Source organism: Temnothorax longispinosus, chromosome 9 (assembly GCF_030848805.1).
Source record: "Temnothorax longispinosus isolate EJ_2023e chromosome 9, Tlon_JGU_v1, whole genome shotgun sequence".
Lineage (NCBI taxonomy): Eukaryota > Metazoa > Arthropoda > Insecta > Hymenoptera > Formicidae > Temnothorax > Temnothorax longispinosus.
The window spans coordinates 1,380,722-1,404,278 of NC_092366.1; the positions used below are offsets into that span (position 1 = coordinate 1,380,722).

At 49.8% G+C, this 23,557-nt stretch overlaps 1 protein-coding gene across 3 annotated transcripts in view; it reads right to left on the reverse strand.

Annotated features, from left to right (window-relative positions):
• LOC139819638 (uncharacterized) overlaps positions 1 to 23,557 on the reverse strand; it is a 98,759-nt gene that overhangs the window by 14,885 nt on the left and 60,317 nt on the right. The window lies entirely within an intron of this gene.

A 23,557-nucleotide genomic window follows, 5' to 3' on the forward strand; every position in this document is an offset into this window, starting at 1 on the left:
ATTGCTAACGTACGCGGTACCCCCTTGGTACCGGATACACGGTATTCACGAAGTCCGGTCGAGCAACGTACTCGGACTTGAGGACCACGGCGATCACACGCATATATATATACGCTCGCGAATGAGGTGCGCGTGCGGGCCCTCCGGAGCCGTAGGGAGCGGCAGAGAGCGCGCAGACGAGAGAAGGCGGAGGAAGAAGAAAAGAATAAGGAGGAGGAGGCGGAGGAGGAGGAGAAGGGCCCGGATCCAGCGTCGAAGAGACTTGACAGGGAGCCTAAACGGAATAAATTATTACACGAGCTCGTCGCCGTGGCCCCCCTCCGTCTCCTCGTTTCCCCGCTTCTTTCTTTAAGGACGGATGCCACCCCGCCGTTAGCCGTCGAGTGTGCGGGCCGCCCTCCCGGCACAAAGATTCATATCTGACTCGGGAGGCCTCTCCCCCCTCCCCCCCGAATCTCTCCCCAGCTGCACCTTCAAACGGGACCCCTAAGCCCGGAGCGGGACGGGATCCGGACAATACTTGTCCGTCCGGTCGGCAGCGACGGCGGCGACGGCAGCCGCGGACCAAACTTCGGCATTCTCTGACTCTCTGCCTCTTCACCGCGCTCCATCCCGCTCACACTCGTGTTCACTAAGTACGCTTTCCCTCGCTCTCGCGCAGGCGTCGCTCGGAGCCGCCTGCGGTGTCGGAACAGAGTAAGCGGGACAGCCGGAGCGTGTGTGTGTAGGGGGGCACGACCACGACGTAGGGCGAAGGAAGGGGGGGAGGGACACCAGAGGGGAAGCTCGTGGCGCGAGCGAAAGAGCGAGAGCGAACGAGCGAAGGAACGAGGATGGTGTCCGCGACAAACTGGAAGTCACGAGGAGATACTACACACGCAGAGACTCTCCACATCTATGTTCGAGGGGGAAAGAGAGGATGCGCGCAGAAGGATCCACGAGAGAGGGAGAGAGAAGGAGGGAGATAGAACGGGATGGGAAGTGGGATACCGTCGGTGCCGGTGGAACGGCGGCAAGCACTGGCAGAAGTAGCGGCGACGAAGTAGTGACGGTGCGGCGATGCGATGGAAAGGTGGTGGAGGAGGAGGAGGAGGAGGAGGAGGAAGAGGAGAGACGCTCGGGAGGCGGAGGAGAGAATCTCCGGAGATTCCATGCGTGGAGAGCCGTACGTGGAGGAACGGGCCAGCCAGATCGGGCCGCTAGCCTTGCTGGTTGTGCACGGAAGGCAAGCAGCTGCTAGCCGGCTTACCGTCGCGCCGCCGCGCATTATACGGAACGAGAGGGAGAGAGAGAAAGAGAGATGAACTGAGTTAAAGCTGGAGACATTCCGAGAGGGGGGGGGGCAGAAGGGGGTAGCGAGAGCGCGTGAAAAGAGTCGCAGCGAGTCCGGGCCGGCCGACCGGCCCGTAAGCCTCGCTGTAAAAAGCGCGCGCTTGAAGAAAGACAGAGAGAGAAAGAAAAAGACAGAGCGAAAGAGATACACGCTACGTGAAACCTAAATTACGCGGGAGAGACCGCGTTATGCCGAGACCGTTCTCCACCTCGGTCGACCGATCGGCCGGCCGGCTAATATAATATCAGCGACGCCTGGAAATGCGATAAACCCCGTCGCGCCCGTCCCGACCGTCGCGTCGCATCGCGGCGCGGCCCGCCGGCTCTAATTAGCGGCTCCATATCGGAAATCGATGCCGGTGTGGCCGCGCCGATGTAGTATTCGCGGTCGATTAAGAGCGTGTCTCAGCTAAAAGGTAAAGCGGCTCGCCAGCGATGCGCATTTACAGTTCTATTTCTTGAATATATATCTCGTCGGAAACGTGCGCCACTAATCCCCACCGATCGAACCTAATTAGCGATTTGGTATCGAAAATCGATATGCGTTGGACAACGATGTAGCCTTAGCACAGTCGATTAAGAATGTCCCGATAAAAGATAAAAGCCTAAGCGCACTAAACATCCCTTTATGTACTCTCTCCTGCTCGTTGAACCTATATAGTTTATCGAAAAGCCTTGCTATTCCCCGAGGCGATCCAGGCTGTTTCTCATTAGCAATCAAAAATCAATTTAATATTCTCGATCGATTTAAAACATGTTCTGATAATATCGCAAATTACCAATAATTCTATTTATAATACTCTACTGCTTATATATATTTTATCAAAATATAACGCCATGCTAATATGGTCTGCGGCTTCTAATTAGCGGCTAAATATCGGAAATCGATATTTGACGATATGGTATTTTGCTGACGATATAGTATTCGCGATCGATTAATAATAAAATATTTCTATTGATACAATACCTCTATTAAATGTACGAAAAGTTTGAGATTTCTTCCTATAACGGAACAACTTAGCAAATATAACATGCTAACAATAAATCTAACAATAAATATTATTTGAATAATCATTTATGCTACATTGTGCAAATTATAATTATTAATCTTCTATAAAACGCTGTAAATGATGAATGAAATCGATAACATTACAGGTTGGAACGGAAGAATATCCATTTCACGGATGCAATCTACGTAACGAAAACGCTAATTGAATCGAAAAAACTGAGTGGCATCGCCGGGATGATATGCAGGAGTCAACGGGGTCATCCGCCGACGAAAGGAAGGGTCGCGAACTCCTCGACTGCGTCTGGCACGGAAGAGTTCGCCAATCTTGGAACAATACCAGGAATTTTCCGAATACGAAATCCGCGATTCTTTTCGAGCTGAAGCATTTAAGGCCGAAAGTTTATGGGAACGCGGTGGTCTCTTGTAATGCGTCTCAAAATGAATGTGTGTAAGAGAGAGAAAGAGAAAAATGAGAGAGAGAGAGAGAGAGAGAGAGAGAGAATCGCCGTTCTATAAAAAATATTTCGAAATATCTTGAATCTTACATGATAATCCATCAAAAGACATAAATGTTATGAGTGTTATTCTAGATAATATATGATATAATGTCAGCTACTTATACTTGAGGTTTTTTATTTGATTGTGAGATACTTGTTATGAGCTTATGAATTAGAATAAGATTGCTTTAGCAGAATTTCATTATTGAAAGAGCAATTTGCAGAATTGGTATTTTCGCAAAAGCCGACTTTACGTCTATACCGAAATAAACTTGGCAAAGAAAACGAAAGTTTTATAAATATTTCTTTAATCAGTTAATCAAACGGCTTGTAACATTGATAAAATCAGTTTGATTTTAGAAAAGAAACAGAATAATTAATTCCTAATGGTCTTTTAAAATTATTTGACACCCACGCAGGTTTAATTCCATATTCTTCATAGTAAAATCAGATCAACTGGTGCAATCTTGTATCTTACTTAAAAGCAAAGTCAATCGGCAGCTGGCCGGTTTCCCAGGAAGCTCGTCGATAGCGAATCACTAGGGACGGGTTTCCGTTGTTCAACCCCGATTTACGTGAAAACGCCGGCGGGGCGACAAACGTATTACGGAAGTGACCGCGCTTCTGTCCTCTCCGCTCTCATTCTCCCTATCTTTCTCTTTTTCCCTCTTGCACTTTACCACTCCGCCTCTCTCGTTCATCAAGCGAATGCGTGCGCGTGTTTGCATGTCCTCCTATGGTCAGCGACCAAAAAAAAAGAGCTAAAAAGAGAAGAGGACCTCGACTGTGGTACGAGTACGAGTTCGCGTTTCCACCCTCGTCGACATTGGAAGCCGGAGACCACGGGGTAGAGAGCACGATCCGCAGTCAACGCGAACGATATAAGCCCCGTCTCGCCCACCCCCGCGTCGCGCTCGTCCTCTCTGTCGCCGTCTGTCTACCCGATTCAACCCCCTCGTGACACCCACCCCCTCAACCCCCAACGTCGTCCGTCCGTCCTCTCTGTCCGCCTGGCGTGTCGGATTTCTGTTTGCGTTACCGTGTCACGCATCGAGCCTCGTCGCTTCGAATTCGATGGTGTTCTCATCCCCTGCCCACCTCTCCGCGCCAATGCCGCGTCGCACACGCTTTACCATCGGACGTACGTGTGTAATCCGGAGTCTCTCCAGCGAGACATTCCGGCTAATAATTCCTTATTGCCGTAAATCGCGAGAATGCTCGTCGAACCGTTCGTTCGCTCGCCTGCCCGCCCTCGTACGCTCGGTCGAAGTGGATTTTCGAGTGATAGAGCCGCGCGAGTCTGATTACGCATCGCGATATATTCTGCATCGTGTTAACGGCACCTGTCAGTATTTTTAATGGAAAGTAGCGCCTGCGATCATCTTCGCGATAACTTCGAATAATCAAGGTATAGTACAACATATAATACAATATATTGTATATAATATATATTACATAAATACATCCGAAGAGAAAAAGAGAACAAATTATACAAGATATAACAAGACCTTTCAGTTGTCACATTTGTGAAAGAAATATTATTTTCTTATATATTTTGTTAAAATATAATTTATGAACATATTATTTCTGTATCATTTTCTTGGTTTCCCATCAATTTACTTCCACAAATTCGCTTAATAATTCCACAAATTGTAAATACATAAAAAGAATTTGATGTAGACTCTTCTCTCACACACACACACACACAATCTTCGTTTTAATTATTTAATTTAAACATAAATATTGTAATCCCACACATTTATCGCGAGGTTAAAGGGCACGAGTCATCTCACGCGTATCACAAATCTATCGCCGATATGATATGCGTGGTCAGTACACGTGTATGCATATGTGTGCGTAATATATTGCAACGGTGAAACCTGGCTGCAAGTTGCTCTCATTTATGTCATTTTATTATAACGGCGCCAATCAATTACAGCATTAATATCATTTCGCGCCGAGTTTGATCAGACCTAAAACCCGCAGCCAACGGCAAGACAGGAAATCACATGCGCGTGAAACAATCGGTGGAAAATATAATTATCGTCATTATCACCAACAGTATTCCAAACAGAATATCCTACTCATTACCAAAGCCCTAGCGATTTATCATTTAAAGAGCTTCCACATCTGCATCAAGTCAATAGAAAAATCAAGCTGTTGAACGGATAAGAGAAAGCGCGCGCCAGAGTCCTGAGATATCCTGCGAAATCCTGTAAAACGCTGGTGTTTGATACGTAAGCGAATCTTTCGCCTATTTCCCTATTTCGTCTAAGCACGCGACTATAATCGAAGCCGACACGGAGCGCGTTCTGCGCGGCTAACACCCGGGTCCGGAAATATCCCGCCGGCGTCTCTGAATAGGGAAAAAGCTGGCGCGCGATCATCGAGCGTGCTCGATGCGTCCAAGTTTGCGGCTTGCTGCGGGAAGCGGCCTCGCCTATCTCGTTATCCGGCCTCGGATCTCTCCTCTCCGGTAAAACGGTAGCTGCTACATGTTCGCGATGGAAGAGAGAGGGAAAGAGAGAGAGAGAGAAGACTCGCGTGCGCGGCGAGTCGCATGATACGTACCGACACGGATTCTCGGGCACGGTACTGCGGAACGGGGGTTTCGCTCGCGCATGATTTGAAAAGTTGATGGAAACGGCTCGGAAGATGTAAAAGCCGCGGTGCGGCGCGGCGCGCCTCCTCTCCACAAAAGGCCTCGCTATCCATCCACTCGCGCGCTCGCGCTCACGCAACGTGCACCGCTCTCTCCACCTTCTCCTCCCCCCACCTCCTCCTGCTCCTCCTTCTCTCGGCCTCTCTCGTCGCGGCACTCGCAGCCGCACGCTTTGTTTTTCCGCTTTCCAACGTTATCGCGCCCTTTATGTTCCCGCTCGGCGCTCCCGCCGCCGCCGCGAAAAAATAGCAAGAACGAGAATATCCGACCGCAGTCGGACTGCGAGAGAACAGGAAGATTCCGGGACATTATCATACATATCGTGTTTTCTTATATGCATATTACGATGTATTTCGTATATCTTTAATCTTTATTTTAGACTCAGAACACTTTTACTTCTGCGAATAAAAATGAGATGTTGAATTTATTTTACACATCCGTTCATTAATTAGAATCCAGACTTGTATACTCCGGTAATGTTAAAATCATTGATATACGATCAAGGGTTAATAGTATGAGTTCGGGGGGAAGAACAAGATATCTTAGAAAGAACCGGTAGAACTGGAGCCGCCCGGTGCGCATGCCAAGCGTTTATTTCAAAATTATCTGGCGAGGAAGGGTGAGATCGCGGCTATTTGCTCTTGCGAAACTGTCCGATCTTGATTGTTTCATCGTTAAGATCAGGCGTATTAGAGACGGTCCGTAGAATAGCTTCCTATCCTCGAACAGCCGGCTGCATCGATACACGATGCTGCTCTGCCCGTCGCCGTCACTGGTGTATCCATAGCTGTTGCTAGGTATCACGATATCTGATTGCACGCGGGAATATCGGTCCCTCCGGCCGATCCAGAACGGGCCTGTATCGACCTGTATACCGGGGTATCGGTGGATTGAAGTACTTATCTTTCCGCGGATTTTAAACGCTTGCCTCGATATCGACACTGCACCGACCATTCGCACTACAACCGTCCGAAACGGCCAGTGATTTAAGTACCGAAAGTTCGCGCCAAGTTCTACGGTCTCGCCTTCGTTTTTAGCTACACGCGTTTATTTCCTACGTCAGGAGAAGTCCCGTTTTAGCGAGGGAGATATTTCGACGCGCGTCAACAGTGTGGAGTCTGCAGTCCGAAGAATATCCGCGAGATGTTTTCTGCCTCGATATTTTTACGACGGATCATTCCCGGGTTTCCCGCGCACACGTTTTCGACCCACGAATTGTTAGTGCCAAAACTGACGTTTGCTTTTTTTTCCTAGATTCTAAAAAATTCCGGTCTTTCCGTGTATAAGTTTTCTGCTTAGTATTCAGAGCATGACGAAATCTAATCAGGTCTACCGCTCGTGTGCGATGAACTACGTGCGTTCTACTTCGTGATTCGGCGAAGTCGACCGATAATTGTATCTATCGCATATATAAAACAAGCTGGATCTGGAAATCCTCGGGTGGAAAAAAAAGAAAGAAAAAATCGCGACAATCCTTTCGCGGTGTCGGTTGCACAGGTGTCGGCGACTGTGCGACGATAGCCCCGCGCGCGCGATTTTGCAGCGCGATCAATCACCGTTCTCGCTCTCACCGCGTCGTTCGTTCGCTCGCTCGCTCACTAGCGGTAGCTTCCTGGCGGCAGCCGGCTGCAGCTGCTACCGCGGATGCTGTCGCCACCGCCGCCGCCGCCGCTACCGTTGCCGCTGCCACTACTAGTATAGATGCTGCGATATCGGACGGCGAGCATGCATGTGGGAGTATGTCATTACCGTGACGCCTAGGCAGTGCGACGTGGCGCATTGTGTTTGAGGCCGCGGCGGCGGCGGCGGCGGCGGCGGCGGCGATGGAGAAAGAAGCGGGCGGCAGAGGCGGCGGAGGGTAATGTCGAAGGAGGGAGACCGGTGGCAAGGCAGGGGGACCGTCGAGGCGACGCAGGGGAACGGCGACGAGGGCACGCTGCGCGTGCGCGCGAGCGTGTGTGCGTGCGCCTCATTAACCAGACGTTCGCGTTCGGCATTCTGGCGAGAGAGAAGGAAGAGGAAATTGCAGAAGAGGAGGTGGCGAAGAGGCAGGGGGGAGGACGAAGTGGAGGACGAGGAGAAGGCGCTCAGCGCTGTAGGCCAAGCAGGGTCGAGCACAAGGCCCGAGCCGGGCCAAGCCGAACCGGGCAGAGTCGTGCCGTTTCAGGAGCCAAGCTCTGAATTTCGCATTTCGCTCATCTCCGTCTCTCGTTTTTTCTCTCCTTCGCTCTCTCGCCATCCCCTTCATCCGTCTCTCTTCGTTAAGTAGTTGTTTCTCTGTCTCTCCCTTTTACAACCCCTTTTCCCGAATCTCTTTGTATCACCACGCCCGGCTCTTTTCCCGGTTTGGCTTTCCCGTATTGGCGAATCAACGACATACCAGCTGGCCGATCGTGGCCCGCTAAAAGCCCAGGGCCCACCGAATGGTCCCGCGCACGGTAGGATGATTATACCTGGTGTACCACCCGAGAATCACGTACGCTCGTTCATCCGACTCGATCATTTGAAAAGCGTTCAGACCGATCGGTCTCAGCGCCGGTTCGGATTTCAAAGAGAGACTCTCGTTACCGTCGACCGCAGATCCAGCGGCGTTTTACAATAGCGAAATCGAAGGGTATACGGGTACTCGAATGGGTTTAAAAGTTCGCTCCAGGGTGCAATAAACTACGGGCAAACATCGTTTTTACTTCGTTGGACTTATACAGCGTCGGACATGAAAATATTTTCCGCGATTAAGATTAATTATACACGCTCCATCCTGAAACGGTTCTCGGATTTCGACATTTCGATAATCATTATCGAGTTCTCCTAATCGAGAAGTGTTTTAGCATCTCTTTAGCTGCATCGCCCTGATTTACTTATCAGTCGCGATCATTGTATAGTAAACTGATAAAAGCGCGCAGAAAGAAAATATCCATTCTTGTGTGATATGTCGTGTCTCGCAGCTAGCGATTAAATGAGATAACGAAGAATACGAGAAACGAGCGACGCGGAAACTCGCTCGTGCCCAACTTCGGGGTTCGCCGGACCCTAAAATGATCTTTTAAATGCAACGATCCAACATCATTCACGGATCGGCGCGTCCCGCGCTTATGTCGAGGAACGGCCACGAGCGATTCCAAAGGTGGGTCGTGCGCTATATAACCTTTTACATCCGCCCCGGTTCGGCGCCGAGTGTACACACTCTAGAGCTCACGCAACTCGCACACATACCCGCTTTGTTTCTTTCTCACACCACGCGCCACGAAGCCCTATTCTCGTCGAGCTCGCTCGCTCACTTACTCGCACGCGATGTTCCTTTCTTCGTCGCGCTTTATTTCTGCCTCTTCCTCTCCACCCCTCTCTCTCTTTCTCTCTCTCTCTCTAGCTCTTTGCTTAGAACCGAGCTCCCGCAGCTACTGTGAGTTTTACGACCCGCTGCGGTGGCGGAAGTTGGAAATTTCGCACGTTAAAGTAGACACGACGGAACGCAGGCGGGGCGGAGAGCATGGAAAGCCGCCGAGGGACGTCGGCGGGCGCGACCGCGGAAAAGTTAAGAAGATAAGAGCGAAGGCGACGGCGGAGAGGCTTTTGCGCCTGCCGCCCGCTCCTCTCCCCCCGTGTCGCCTGTCTCGCGATAGCACGGGGTTAATTCGGTCGAGAGGCGGGTGGAGGCGAAGGGTGGAGACGTTGTCGTCGTTGGGGGTGAAGGACGACAGCGGCGCGGTTCGCACCTAGGGTTTCAGCAACAGGAACGGCGGGGGAAGGCGCGAGGGGGAAGAATGAGGGCGGAAGAACGTGGGACGCGTTTAGCGCCGAGGGGGTGAATCCAATTACACGCAAACCTCTGCGTCTACGACCTATTACGTCTCGCTGTCTCTGTCTTATAAACTGGATAGAGAAGGTATACTCTCCACTTTTCCTTCTTCCCGCGCATTTCGCTATGTTCCATGTTGCTGTTGCCGCTGTGCCTCGGACCACGGAGGTCCGAGTACAGCACCGGTTTTTCCCGGATGCGCAGCCGGTCGCTCGGTTCGTGCATACGCTTCCCGTCCCTTCGTGTCTCTCTGTCTCTCTCTCTCTCTTTTTCTCTCGTTCTCTTCTTCCATTCCGCTTCCGCTCCTCTTTATCCTGACCGCCGCCGCCGTCGTAGTCGTTGTCGTTACCGCCACCGTCGACGATTCCGCGCTCTAACTCGTTTATACGCGGGCGGATTTGCGGCGCGCCCGTTTTATCCAAGTACGCTCTCGCTCCGCAAACGCTCTGCGATTTCTCATCGCGTCGGCCACTTGTCCCTCTCCTGCTCTTTTTTCAGCCGTTTTCCTTTTCCACGCTTCCCTCTCTCTATTTCTCTCTCCCTCTTTCTCTGTCTCTTTCTCTTCTACAGACGCACACAGATACACGCAACACACGCACGCGCTCTTTCTCTCTCCCGGCTTTCCTACCTGCCTGCCCGCCCGCGTTTAACCGGTGCTCGTATTTTAGCGTCCCTCCGCCCTCCCTCTTCCCTCCCTCGTCGTTCTCGTTCCCTTCCTCCCTCACACCACGTCGGCGAAGCAACAAATTCCGCGACCCTCCAATTACCCCGGGGTCGGGAGTTTCGGCCAGCCGTTTTTAGATTTAAATGTCCGTGTTCCGACTTCTTTCACGGCGCCACGAACCGCCGCCGCCGCCGCCGCCGCCGCCGCCGCCGCCGCCGCCGCCACCGCCGCCTCCACCACCACCATCGCCGCCACCGCCACAGCCACCGCCACCGTGGGACGCCGCCTGGAAATCGATGGTCCCGTCGCCCTACGTGGAACTCGTTCGCGCGAACTCACCGGTAGTGGATCGAATGGAACGGAAGCGCCACCGGTGAATAACGACAAGAGAGACCGGTCGCAGAAATCGTTTTCCGAGATCCGACACGAATATCGCTGCATTTAATTACTAATTTCTTCTGCTTATTAATTCACAAATGATGAAACGAAATCTCATCTACTTACACAAAGCTGCGAAATATATATAATATTCAACTAGCGCGCAATACGTATTAATTAGTAGTATGTTAATGATAATATGCGAATGCGTTTAATTCTTCATCTCTCTCTGATGACTGCGCTTTCAAACTTGCTGCTTGAATAAGTTTTAATAGACCATATACAGGAAAAATCTTGATCTTTAAAATTTTACGTGTTTAAAATGTTATGCGATTTTTTTTTTTTTTTAATGAACAATACTATCAATATCTTAACATTTTGCAGTTGTATAATAGAACAACACATTTAGAAGAACATATGCAATCGGCCTGAGTTTTAATTAATAAAAAATTAATATGTCTACGATCGTCAAGAAAAAAGAAAGAATTCTTAGTATGATTGCAATCTTTATACATATATTAGATTCACAAAATTCAGTATCAGATACTCCATGCTGAAATCTTATAGATGTTTCTTGCAATGAAATATACCTATAGACAATTATTGTGTTTCTGTAATTTTATAATTTACTGTTGCTAAGATTAATTAATCAAGAAATTTGAACGTACTGTTATCAAATTTATAAGTCAATTGTTGCAGGACCAATATACATCACTTCTCCCACAGCAGGGAGATCCAAAAATCATTTATATATATTCTTAATAAAAAAAAACAAAAATCTAGTATATTTCTAGTGTTTTTCAGAGCGGAATAAAAATCCAGCGTTTTGGAAGTAGCTCGAGCATCAAAGTAAAACTCAATAGGGTGTTTTGAGTAGATACATTTCGGGGGACAAAGTGTTTTCTCGACAACGGATTACGATGGCGTAGTAGACCCGTTGAAAATCGCCGGTTGCGTGACTCTGGCGCGGCGAGTTTTCGCTCGTTTCACGCTGGCTGCAAAAGAAAACGAGCGAAACGAGGCGGGCCAAGTACCAGCCGGCGGCGGCGTGCTCCTCACCTCTCCGCGCCGCGGTGTCCTGAGAATTCGAAGAAAGTTCGTCGCGGTCGGTTAAATAGTCGAAGAAAATTGCGGCGCGCCTTCTCGACGACTGCGTTTCGTTCCGCAGCGACAGATCGGCGGGCGTATCGATCGCGGTTCGTCGCCGCAACACCGAGGAAGGAATAATATCTCTCGCCGGGAGCGGTCGCGCGGCGCGAAAATCGATCATGTCGCGATGGTGAGTTCGTCCGGAACGGAACGGAACGGAACGGCACGGCACGGCACGGCTCGGCTCGGCCCGGCCCGGCCCGGCCCCGCTTATCCCGCCGGCGGATCAAAAAGGAAAGAAGCGGAACGACGAAGTGCCGACTCACGCGGCGCGCTATCTGACGGGACAATCGATATCGCTGTCGAGGGAGATAATTCCGAGCGGCGACGACGGCGAGAACCACACATTCAGGCCCGATAACTACTCGCGCGTTTATCGTTTATACGTATTGCAAGTCGTCTCGCGCGATAACGCGCTATTATAGGTAGACGATGCTCTCCTGCATCACGAAAGTGTCGAATAAGGCGTTATCGAATATCAATTTGATTATCGGGAGATAGAGGTCAATGATCGTCCTACGAAGAAGTGAAGAAGCGGAGAACCTTAACGACAGCTCTGATAGGCGTGAAAATTCCGGTTTTGTCGAAACGCATTCTCACCTACGAAAAACAATCACGCAAATTCGACGCGGGTATAATCGCGCGGCGGAATGATCGCGACGGTCCGGCCATAATTTTCAAGCGGCGCGTTTTATTGCGGAACCCGACCTATAAACGCGCGGTTAATTGCGCCGCTCGAGTGATTAGTTCGACGAACAAGCACGCCACGAGCTGCGAGCACACCGTACGCTCGCCTACGCACATGGCCGCGCGCGTCGTCGGCGGATTTGCGACGGAAACTGCCGAGGCTGGTTGGCCGGCTGGCATTTCGCAGCCTTTCAATGTATTCCGGACGCGACGCGCGCTACGCAAAGCGTCCGACCGGCCCGAGCGAAGATTCGAAAGATACCGCGGGCCGGGATTTACTTGCCTTAATGAAGAGAGCAACGGCGCGGCGCGGCGGCCGATCGGCGGGACCCGGCTAGAATTCCTAATACCGGGGCCGGTCACGTGCAGGCTGACAAACAAACTGCGGGCTCTGTGTTGGGCAGGAAATGGGGAAGGGCGAAGCGGCATTTGCCGAAAATCCACGCGGCGAGAGGAAACACAATGGACCTCCAGTTGACCACGCGATCAATGAGAGGTTTCCCCGAAACCCACCCTCGGTATGAACGGTCCGCCACCTCTTTTCCAAGGTCGTCGATCCCGGCAGGCCTCTTGGGCCTGCGGACCATTATACGGGCCCAGAAACGGGCCGGCTCGGGTCGGGACTTCACGATGGTATTAAGCAAGCCTCTTCGGTCGACGGCTTACGCCGTTTCGAGCTCCCATTATGTCGGAACGTACGGCGGTGTGTCGCCATGTGCAGCGACAGTCGGACGCTCCATAAATAGAAATTTCGGGTTACGTCGAAGAACGGCGCCTCAAGTGCGCGAGCAATAAAATATTTACGTATGTATATATGGCTTTCGTGCAAACATATCTCGACGTAACACAACATCTCGATTTGCGTTTTCTGTAACGTTCTAAAAAAAGGAATTAAGATGAATGAACTGAATTGTACATTAAATATTTACCGATTCTTTTATTTTCTAAAAATGCAGGTTTTATTTTTGCGTCGTATATCTTCCGACAAATGTGGAACGCTGAGAACTTATTTTTCGCTATCCATTGTACAAAAAAAAATTAGAAAGTTTGTCGAAATATAGAACGTTTAATATAGAACCTTCGACGAAGTCTCGATGAAGAGATGACAATATCGCTTTCCAGAGAAGCCGGTCCGAGAGAACGCTTCCGGTAGCCACGGCCCATAAATTGGTACAGCGTGCACACCACGGAGCACCCTCGGTGGTGTTTATAGCGGCGGATAACAAAGAAAGTAACAGAAACGCCGAAGTGGTAAGAGAGGCACGGCTAATTGGCCGTGGATACCGGATACCGGGTGCGAGGAGTTTCACTCGAGAGCTCGTTTCTATCTCTCTCTTTCCCTCGCCGTTCTCGTCTTTCCCGCGCGCGGCATTCACTTCGGTCCCGACGATCGCCGTCCCCGGAGAGCCAGGAAAACGTGTGCCGGATGCTCTAGTGAGCCTTCGCACCGACTTGAGGGGGCCGGTCGCCTCGGGGAATCGAACAATTGCGCGACACCGAGAAGGACTTGATCACCACGACACTAATATTCGCAATATGAAAAGATATGATATTTTCCGAGGTAAAAATAAGAAGTTAATGCTTAAGAAGAAACTAGAAAGCTACTTGATCCTTCGAAAATACAAATATTTGTGACTTCTTAATAAGAGTGTGATATATATTAATTAAAATAATTAACATAATAAAGAATGTAGCGTTTTTTAATGTTTAATATGTCCCTCTGCTATGTGGTTTCAAATAATAACTTTCGTTTAGAGATGAGTATTAAAAAATTTGAAAACGATTCATGAAATACTGAAGATTTATCCCAAGATATATCAAATTACCGCTCTAAAGTGATATACAATCTAATAACGTTCCGCTACAGATTTTTGAAATATTTTGAGACATTTTGAGAAACCAATCTCACGGTTGTCGAACAAGATATCGAAAGATATGTATGCCATCGTTATGTTTATAGTAATTTATGTAAGATGCAATAAAAGAAAACAATAATTAAATTCTTTTTATCACATTTGTAGTTTTTTGTAGTTATTCCATAGATGTAAAATAATAATGATAATAAAGGTAATATTATTCTATGTTATAATTAAATAGTTATGAATGAACGCTTTTAAAACTCAGATGTGATTATTGATTAATCTCCTCTAACCGCATCTAACTAAACCTACTTTTTCCTTCTCCTTCTTCCCTTTTTGCGGATCCGCTATAATTCGCGCGATAGCCTTTCAAAATCACATCGTTTCTTGAAACTTCGAAGAGCACCCGGCGATTCCGCGGAGAGAGAGAAAGGTAATCTCGGTAGTAGCTATCGCGAGCGATACGGCAATTTCGGAGTATCCCACGGGGAGTAGCGATCCTTATTCCTCCCCGCGGGGCTTCCCGGATGGGACCGCGAGTGCGGGTAAGTAGTTCGGGAGCTTATTTGTAGTGAAGGGGTTCGGCGCGCGCGCGGTCGTTGGAAAGGGGTCGATACGTATCGCGATTTGCCGCGCTGCCGGGTTATCGGATGAGTATATCGGTCGGGTTGGCGAGAAGGGCAGGGGAGGTAGGGTGAGGTAGAAGGGAGGTCGACTCTCTGTCCCTAACCCCACCGGGCTCGACTTCTAGCCTACGTCGCCCAAGCACCTAAGCGCCCACGTCCGCATCATCGGGTGTCAGGCCGCCTACGGTAGATAAGGATCATCAAGGCGTGCTCTATCGGCCTCATCTCTGGCCACCCTAACTCTAACAATCTCTCTCGCGCGCGCTTTTGGCTTCGGCCTCTTCTCTCGGGACATCAGCGACGGAGAGGAGCGTAGAATACAGCTCCTCGGGGAAAAGCGAGGCGCAGGCGAGAGAGAGAGCGAGAAAGAGTGAGAGAGGCGGAAAGAGAGAGGAGTAAAAGGAAGAAGGAAGAGGACGACGAGGACGGAAGACACCCGTTGGCGTTCACGCCCGGAACGAACGAGAAGAGAAGGACGGAAGGTTCTCCGCGTCGCACGTCGTTGCACAGACGAACCGAGGGATACGGAGTCTATTTTTGTCGGGTGGCTGCGGCGGTGGCGGGACAAAAAGCCTGCGGCTTCCACCCCGAACCTCGCGTCTCTCTCTCTCTTTCCTTTTTTTCCAACCGCTTTACCCTGCATTTCCCTCTTCGTCCCACGCTTTCGTCTGCCCCGGCTCACCGTCTTCTTTTCTTCCCTTTCGCCACGGGTCTCTCTCGCTCTTTTTTTCTCTTCCCGCTACGCCTCTTTTTATGCCACCGCACAGTCCCGGTTTGTCCCTGTCTCGCACGTTTCCCTCTTTATCCGACACGCACTATCACCCCATCTCTTTCTCTCTTTCTCCCTTTCTCCACCGTTCTTCCTCTACCTCTCCTGCTCCCGAACTCAGCCACCTCCGTCGTTTTTTCACCGATATTCATCCGTCTCCCTTCCTCTTCAATGTGCAAACCGATCGCGCACGCGAGCGAGCGAATGAGAAGATCAGAATCACGTAGAGAATGAGAAAGAGAGATAAAGAGAGAAGGAATCCGAATACCGTATACACATGAGCGAGCGAAAACGCGCCGCGGGAGAGCCGGCCTGAGAGAAAGAGAAGAGGAGAGAGAGAGACCAGAGGAGGGATGTACCGGCGAAGAGCGATGGGATACGCCGCGGGCGGAAAGAGGAAGAGGAAGAAGAGAAGCGGTGGTTGCTAAAGCGCGGACGTGCGAGCGGGACATCGGCGAACGGGTGGAACGTGAGATAAAGCGTGATAGAGAGTCGAAAAGAGAGCGGAATAGATGCGCTCGGGAAAGAGAGAGATGGAAGGATGGAGAGAGAGAAAAAGATAGAATGCAACGGGCGGAGGCAAGCAGGTTGGGGAAAAAGGCCGAGGCTCCCTCGACGGCCCGCTACTAATTGCCGCCGGCCGCGGTTACGTGCCGCGCGTTATAGCCGCCGGAGTGCGCGAGGGGGGCCGGGGCCGGCTGGGACCCCAGAACTCAGCCGCCCAGAACGCTCAGCCGGCCCGGCCCCCGAGTTCTTGGCACGGTGCGGCGCGGCGCGGTGTGGCGGCGCGACGCGTATACGCGCTCTCGATCCGCGCGCTTTCGTTCCGCGTAACCGACGCACGAACAGCGGGCCGGTATGTCGGACGGTATGCGAGCGATCGGCAGAATCTCGTCGCAACGACGAAATTCGTCCCGCTATCGGAGGCATTCCGGCCACGGCTCTAACGGATACGTGCGCCGCCGATGGGAACGCGTCGAGAGGAAACGAGGCGGAAATTTAGCGGATAGATCCGACGCGAATCCAACTGGCATCTAGTACGGGATTGACACTTTTACGCGAAGAAAAAAAAACTTAAAGGCTGTCTACATTTACGTTGCATTAGTAACACTCTGAGAATTTCACGCATTGTCGATGTGTTTTATTTCTCAATATTATCGTTAAGGAAAAATTTATTTGAAATCTCACTTTTTGTCATGAATCCGTCATAGAACAATTTCACGTTCTGTATAAATAAAACACTGACAGAACTATAACATAAAATGATTTCAAAATAATATTTTAACACGGAGCGAGATGTCATCTTCCAGATGTCCGTTAATTTTTCAAGCGAAAGATATGCATTCCTAGCGGTATTCCGGGGATGAACGAGAAACTCCGCTTCTGTTAGTTCATTTACACCGTAAGCGTACCGAGTTAAGGCCCGGAAATCCAGGTTGCAGCGTCGTATTTCACGCTACCGTGGCTGCTCCGCCGCATCTACACCGCTCGTCCTATCCGTGTACCCGGCACAACGAGTTTGTTTCAATACCCGGCGAATTTCGCGTCGTTCCGCTTTCTTCCCGGATTATTCCGCGACGAAACAATCCATCCCCCGGACTTGCACTCCTTTCGATCCCCTTCAAAATACGACGACTTTAACCCTACATTTTAATCTCTTGAAAAAAATGAAGCATACACACCATTTTCTTGATGCTTTATGCTAAATCTGATCTCTATATTTGATAAAACAATCAAAACGTTTCTTTATTTACTAATTAAATACTTATTCTTGAAGAAAAATCAAGATTACATTTTAACGTGATTAAAAATTTCTCGGACAAATACCCGAAATACACTTTCTAGATTTATTTGGAACTTGGCTTTGTGGAATTTACACCGCAGAATTCGATGCGATCGAAAGGGTGCTTCAAATAAATCGAGAGACAAACGTACGCATTACATAACAATGTGGCAAATCGGCGGCACTCAATTCTAGTTGGTCGAATACGCGGCGCGCTCGGAGTAACGAAGGGGTTAATCTCGTGGCATTAACTCGAGCACACGAACGAAGAACGTACACTTTGGTTATCGATACGGAGATAACGGCGATAACAATCTTTACCCAACATTACCGTCGAGATAAAACTGTAGACATGGCCTAGCTTCGCCATAAATCGCGTGCACTCTCTTTCTCTCTCTTTTTCTCGCGGATTTTATAAATAAAATTCTGCTTGCGCAATGGCTCGAATTCCGTCGTGTCGTAAAGAAGAACATTGCGCGCGCGCGCGTGTGTGTGTATGTATGAGATACGGCGCAATGGTAATCTAACTTCATTTGCATCTCCGGGCTTTAGGGAGAAAACATATACCGAGAATTAGGATATCGTTTTAATAATAAAAAGCGCGTCAAAAACTACAGTTATCTTAATTTCAGTAACTGCACGAAAAGTATCTCTCCAATTTTTTTTGTAACATGATGCAGTCTCTCATCATCTTGTTAAAAACAGTATTTGAACGTTATTTACGACGTATTGCAAAAACTTATTTTTTAGAAAAATTGCTGCAATTATTTAATAATGAAGAATTAGCTTTCCTTCCATTTCTCTTTGCGCGTACGTGTACGTGTGTGTAAAGCATAATTTTAAAAAGTTCTGTCTTTCGGGAATCGAGCACGAGTACCGCCCGGACCGGGCGGGAACGCTAAAAATAAAGATTCCCGCACGAAGCTCCCGTGGTCGTCCGGAACCCTCCGTGTTCGTCCCTCAGAGAGACCTCACGCGTTTCTCTTTAGTGCGTGACTCAGCGGGGCCGAGACACGGCGTATACGCCTCGAAGCCACCCTCGTTGTAGCCCCCTCCGTTTCTCTCTTCGCGCCGCCGCTCGTTCTTCTCATCGGATCCCGTCCGCCGCGCCGGTGCCCGAATGCAACCAGGCGGCGAACCCTGGCGCTCTCGACACCAACACAATACGCGCACACGCGCGCACATACGCGTGCGCGCGCGCATGTACTTTCATTATCGAGGCAGGGGCGGTGATAATAATCAAGCGCCGCTGGGCCGCCGAAGCGCCTAAGGGCTGTCGAAGGGCGTTAGGATCTCATGTGGAGAATATATCAGCATCGAGTATCATTACGAAAAGCGACTAGTGGACGTTCTTATTTTTTTCTTCGTTTCAGCGATAATCGAGCAGTACGGTTTATGTAACATTAGTATTGTCTGAAATCTACATTCAAAAGTCAGAATTTATAGATTATAATTTTTTTAGAGATAAAAGCTTTTAGTCAACACTCTATCTTACAGGAAATATACACGTCGATTAGGATCGGCGAGAAGTAGCAAAACTAAATATGATAATGCGGTAAATTGAATATTATTGTAGATATCAAGTAATCTTCCATCCCCGCAAGTTTTCCAATGACGATTCTTCCTCTATAAAACATCATGTGATCTCGAAGTTGGCGTATTTACCTCATTAATGGTGATCTATTCGCGAACGAAAATCGTCGCAAGCGGAGAAAAAGAGACGGAACGAAAAACGGAGGAGAGGAGAGGGAACCATTAGCGAAGAATTCGCAGCGTTCGCCAAAAATGCAGAGGGCCTCGTCGGATCCAGTCGTTTTACTCGTTCCGCCTTGCTACTCTCCTCCCGGTCGAGGAGGTCAACTGTTTTATTGGCTAAGGGTCGCGGCGCACGCCCTCGGAGCCACGGTTTCGGTTAACCGAGCCAAACCCCCGAAATCGGAGCGACGAATTATCGCCTTGGTAAACCTCCGCGCGCGCAGACCGTCTTTTTCCTTTATCCGTCGTCGCCACCTATCGCGCCGGATGTCCCAGTTCCCTTGCCCCGTTGATTAAAAATTGCTCGCCCGAGCGCTCGCAATTTTCCCGAGAAATGTCGTTGTCAGCAGTATCATACGTTTGGCGTTTAGTATTAAACGTAGCTGTTTGATTATTGTGTTCAGGCAAAGAATGCTATCTTTGTATCAGAGAAGACATAAAGAAAGAGAAAAAAAATGAATCGGATTCAATAATATGTCACGAGAGGACAGCCTTATATCCCCTCTCCTCTCTCCTCTCCTCCTCTATACATTGAATATAAAACGTACAACTTATATCAATAAATTTATAATATATCGAGATTTTTTAGTCCGTTTCCTTCTAAATTAAATAAAATCTCTTTTCGGCATCAACGACGGTGTATATCTACGGATATTTTCACGTAGCCTGCATTGCGGTATCTATGAAGGATGCACGTGGACGTATGATTGTCGCATTTTTCACATTCTTATAAAATATCAACTCGCCGTACGCACATTACGTGTCTGATCACTACAAGCCAACCTAATAACACTGCAATTCGAGTAGCGCAAGAAGAAAAAGGTTTCCGCCGCCGCACGCACGAGAACGGACGAACGGACGGAGCGCTTACGCACGTGTGCTCACCGACACATACGCACACACATAGGCGCATACACACGGCTCCGGCTACACGCCGACGGGCCCGTGCTTGTACGGGACCTTTAGCGGCTCGCAAGCCGCAGTCGGGACGATCAATGACAACCTCTCTCTCTCTCTCTCTCTCTCTCTCTCTCTCTCTCTCTCTCTCGCACGCGCGCTGCGTCCTCGTCAGGTTCACCGTAGGCATGGTTAGTCCGCTTTCTATCTCTGTCTCTCCACTCTTTCTCTGTCTAGGCTTCGTAACCGCGAGAGAGAGAGAGAGAGAGATGGGAAACGACGTAGCGAGATGAAGAGAGAGGAGCGCTCCCTCTCAATCAAGATAGACGCGCGAGAGGCTTAGCACCGGGAGAGGAGGCGAACACGAGCGCGGTGGCGGCGGTGGCGGCGGCGACGGCGTTTCTCTCCATGAGGGGAGCAAGCGAGAACGTCTCGAAGCCACAGCCGACGGAGCCCGACGAGAGGGGAGACTTATACCGCTTCGGGTCTCGGAGTCGGAGTCTCGTAGTCGGCGAGCGGGGGCGGGGTGCGGGAAGGAAGGAAGGGTGGCCGGTGTAGAGACTGTGGTGCGAGAGAAATACGAGGAAAGCACGGAACCACGTAGCAAGACGGAGAAGAGAGAAGAGCGCGAGCGAGCGCGGTAGACGGTACACGGAGCGGGACGAAACAACGAGAAAGGATGCAGAGAGAGAAAGAGAGAGGGAGAGGGGGGGGAAACGAACGCGGAACAGGAGGAAGCGAGGCAGGACGGACGGGAGGAAGAGCCGCGGCCTGTCTGTGCCTCTGCTTCGGAAAGTGACTAATGACTAGCCGGCCAGACCTACTCTCCTGCCACCCTCGAGGCGAGCGAGCGAGCGAGCAAGAGGGACCGAGTGGAGCAGAAGAGAAGGAAGGGCTCCTCTCTCTCCCGTGAGAGTTATCGCGGTGGCGAACCTTTCCTCTTCGCCGTTGTTATCTCGTGGCCCTCGACGACGGTCAACCGTGAAAAATGAGTGTCGCGAGCGGGTGATATTTTGCGGGACGCCGTGGCGAAGGACGGAAATGGAGCGAGAGAGAAAGAGAGAAAAAGAGAGAGAGAAGAAAGGAGAATGGGAAATCTCGGAGGCACGCAAAATCCCGTGGATGCTGCCGCCGCCGCTGGGCGGGATGAACGGGGGGAGGATGGATCCTCTCCGCTCCGACCACCCGGGACAGTGAATCCCGATCGATGGCGAACCGAGGGCGGGAGAGCGAGCGGAACGGCGGAATTCTAAGCGCGCCCGCCGCGCTCTTCCTTTTCCGTGAGAAAGAGTGCCGCTTCGGCGCCCGGAATCCCACGGCATCGCGATGCGCGCGTCAAAACCTCGCGAACGGCAACCGTAAGGTGTAACTAATAGAATTGCGATTTTAGAAGGGACGTAGAAAAAGATATCTAGCATAGTTCCTTCCCTTTTCCGTTTAACGCGTACTTGCGGATTGCTTGCAAAAAGAAATTTGCTGTATCTATCGTTACGCAGAGATTAAAAATGTAGACGACATCTCTGAGTTCAATAATGATCGTAGCTCATATCGCGGTTCCTCAAACTCTACGATAACGATAACGACAAAATGCTCGGCGAACAGTCGAGCGAACTTTGACTTTGCGTTTCGACGAATGAAATTCGCCGATTCGGCGATTTATCGATGTGGAAACACCGAATAAAGTAAGGCTGTGCTCTCGCTGGTGAATTGAAGGAACTTGAGGAACGCGATATCTGATTTTTGTGAGATTGGTGGTCGAGTTACGTGACGTACGCTACGTTAGATAGTACTGTGTAGAAAGCGTCCGCCTCTCTCGCGATAGAGTGAAATGTAATTGAGCAACGGGGAAAAAGTATACGCTGCGAGAGAGCGTCTCACTGTTCTACACATCTCACAGATATACGAATGATAACGGCATCGTGTAGCTCTGATAGAAGAAACGATAGTGACGAGAGAGCAAGCGCTCGCGACACGAGCGTTTCTCAACAATATAAGGATATAGGGATAAAATTATAGCGATAAGTTTTCGTTCAGCGAGCATTTTGAAAACGTCGGCCGTATCCAAATCAGTCAATTTCATCCACCGAAAATATAAATCAATTTTGCAGATTAGATTATCGCTCCGTTTACCGAGGTTATCTGTAACCTCATGACCAGTTTAATCAAGACATTCCGGCGCGAGTAAATCGCAGGATATTCCCCGGAATATATCCAGCGCAGGCTCGATAGGGTGTGCATGATGACGTGGTGCTGTGTAATAGCGAATTCGGTTGGATGCGGTAGTGCGCACTGGCGCACGTTAAAGGCTGTCGTACACAAATCGACGTAAAGGCACGGTACATAAGCGAGTCGGACCACGAGAGTGCAATCTGTCGCATTGTTTGAGAGAATACACGCTCGGCGTTTCGTTAATCCAGGTGTTTGCCATCGCGCTTTTAAACCCAGATATATTATAGCGTACGACAGGCTTTAATCTGCTGCGGAGCGCGCCTAGTGCATCCAATCGAATTCGCCGTGAGTAATTTAGCACGTTATCGGACGGCCTTAAAGTAGCGTATCAGACGTATACGAGGAAGCCTGAGAACGAAACGAAAGCGAGAGAGAGAAAGAGAGAGAGAGAGAGAGAGAGAAAAAAAGACTCTCGTGGGTTTCGTTTTGTCGAATTCCGTGGCGAGAAGACGCGGATAGAAAATCACGGAAGTGTTACCGACCGAAGAGGCGAACGACGCCGTGCAAACGGTCCCTCTCTATCTCCCTCATTCTCTCCCTTTCTATCTCTCTCACTCCGGGCTTGGCAAAGCTCCGGAAACTGGATCGAAGCGCCGTTGCACCGACGGAGAGCGTCGACGGATGAGGCGGCGCGGCGTCGGCCACTGGCCGCACCGCTCTGCACGCGCGTATATACATAATTAGACGCAATTAAACGACCGCCTTATCTGCACACGACGAGATCTCTTTCCCTCTCTTTCTCACTTTTTCCCTCCCTTTTTCTCTCTTACTCCTCAAGCGTGCCGCGCCCGAGATCTCTCGTGGTTTTTCCACTCGCCATGGAGATAAATCCGACCGACCAATAAACCCCGCGTTTCAGTGGGCCGCCGCGGTAAGTTCTCCTCTGCACAGTGGGTCGCCGCGTGCAAAACGACCAATCTGCGTGGATATAGAAGCTCGAAAGTCAATTTTCCAGGAATAAGGATAAGAAAGTAGAATTTACGGGCTGTATATAGGACAGTTTCGTCGCGACGTTATTACCGTTCTCCGCGTACGGTTAGCGCGTGGTACAGTAAAATTATATTATAACCGTACCTTTTCTGATCGTCTTCTTTGAAAATATCGCTTGGAAAGTATAAGAAATACCGGAAGAACGTTTGACGCATTAATGTGTCAATCTTGGCCTCCGGTACAGACGCTACGGTAAAAGTAAAAACTTGAGAGGCGTGAAAAATCTGTTTAATTTCATCCGCGTCTCTATATTTCAAGCTAAATAAGCTCGACAAAAGCGAAAGCCACCGCGACGCATTCCGACGTGGAGCTTATTGGTCGCGCTTCGTTTATCGGTTAAATCGCGCCGACTCGATCGAGATGAGAGATTATATCTCGATGCCTCCCGCAAACGCCCGCTAACTTAATCCTTTCGGTCCCTCGTGGGTTTTACCTGAGGGACGCGTCTCTCGCGCTTACAGGAGGCCAGGCTAAT